The following is a 1,934-nucleotide window of genomic DNA, read 5'->3' as shown; positions in this document are numbered from 1 at the left end:
AGAGTCCACCTGCCGATGCAGGGGACACGGGTTCGTGCCCCGGTCCGGGAGGATCCCACATGCCGCGGAGCGGCTGGGCCCGTGAACCATGGCCGCTGAGCCTGCGCGTCCGGAGCCTGTGCTCCGCGACGGGAGAGGCCACAACAGTGAGAGGCCTGCGTACCGCAGGAAAAAAAAAAAAAAAATGTTAAGGGTTAGACAACTGATTATGTACTTGAAAACATTTTTTTAATTTATTTTATTGAAGTATAGTTGATTTACAATGTTGTGTTAATTTCTTCTATACAGCAAAGTGATTCAGTTATACATATACATGTATATATATATGCATTATTTTTCATATTCTTTTCCATAGTATTTTATCACAGGGTATTGAATATAGTTCCCTGTGCTCTACAGCGGGACCTTGTTGTTTATCCATCCTATATATAAGCGTTTGCATCTAATCCCAACCTCCCACTCCATCCCTCCCCCACCCACCTTTTCCCTGGGCAACCACAAGTCTGTTCTCTATGTCTGTGAGTCTCTTTCTGGAAAACATTGTTTTTAAAAGACCATGAACACAGCCTGAGTTTTCCACATAGAAAAATAAAATTTGTCACCAGTCCTCTTAGCTCTGATCTCTCTACTTCTCAAAAGAAAATTTTCTCCTAAATATGGCCAGTGTTTTCCCAGGCCTCACCAGCTCCTAGGACGGGGTCACACCAACCATGATGACCCATCTATGAGCTGGCTTACACAAAGGTATGGGTAGGGAGTGGTTCACCACTGTAATGCTGAAAACTGGTCTTTTCTGTCCTCCCTGCCCCACTCCCACCCCACGCCCAACCCCTGCAGATGGTATGTGCCTCTTCCCCTGTAGCCTGGGAACGAGATTTGGTTACCAACCCATATGACAGGGGGAAATTTCCGAGCAGTAAGGGGAAAGTCCGTACATGGAACCCTGCCTCCTGATATCTCATGTACTCAGCTAAATACTATTTTACCTCTTTAGGACGCAGCCCAGCTAATATGCAACCATGTGTTGTGATTCATAATAAGAAACATATATTTGGTCTTTGTCTCCGTTTCTGGCACGGAACTCCTAAAACCCTTGGAATGTCCTAGGTATGGAGAGCAATCATGGTGTCTTTGTTATGTTAAAGAGGTGATTTTGCTGGTTTCCAGGAAAAGGAACTGTTTGATTAGAGGGTTTGGAACTTTCACAGTGCCACCCGCCCTTGACCTCCAGGGAGAGGAGAGAGGCTGGAGGCTGAAATCAATTGCCAATGGCCAGTGATTTAATCAATCATACTCATGTAATGAAGCCAAAAGATGGGGTTTGGAGAAGTTCTGGGCTGGTGAACGCGTGGAGATCTTGAGAGAGTGGCACCCTCAGAGAGCAAGGGAGCTCCGCGCTCCGTCTCCATACCTTGCCATATGCATCTCTTTCATCTTAGGCCCAGCTCTAAACCTAGTAAGTTGGAATTGTGAGGGGAATGGGTTTAACTCACTAGGTCTAAATTCTGCCCAAACACCAGAGCTTTTCGTTTACACCCCAGGTGATTCTGCTATTGCTACAAGTTTGAGAAACCGGTGCACAGTACAGCTCAGCACTTATGGCATTGCATAATGATGCTTAGGTGGCCAGGGGTGCTCTGCCTGGGGTGGCTCAACCGCTGACACCCTGCTAGGTAAGTACAGCCCCAATTATGGGAGTGAGGTGGTTCGTATTTGCTGTCTTGCTCCGGGTAATTGTTGCTGATTTCTCCCACAGTGTTTCATAATATCCCAACTCCAGGAGACAGAAATTGAAGGACCCCAAATCAAGAGTGCCTTTATTTCCAGTTCAAATACTCAAGGTCGGTGCCGCCCTCCGCAAGTCACAGCCACGCCATGCACCTCCTTTTCCTCACCTATAAAATGAAAAGGCTAAAGGAGATGATGTCGTTAAG

General features: G+C 46.6%; 1 long non-coding RNA gene across 1 annotated transcript; it reads left to right on the top strand.

The window, feature by feature from the left end:
* The first annotated feature begins 1,294 nt into the window (after nucleotides 1-1,294).
* On the top strand, nucleotides 1,295-1,934 carry LOC117198712 (uncharacterized). Its single transcript, XR_004479933.2, has 3 exons — nucleotides 1,295-1,456; nucleotides 1,542-1,673; nucleotides 1,757-1,934. It is a non-coding gene; the product is annotated as an uncharacterized LOC117198712 (long non-coding RNA).

Source organism: Orcinus orca, chromosome 13 (genome assembly GCF_937001465.1).
Source record: "Orcinus orca chromosome 13, mOrcOrc1.1, whole genome shotgun sequence".
NCBI classification, from domain to species: Eukaryota; Metazoa; Chordata; class Mammalia; order Artiodactyla; family Delphinidae; genus Orcinus; species Orcinus orca.
This window is presented reverse-complemented; position numbering and strand designations above follow the sequence as displayed.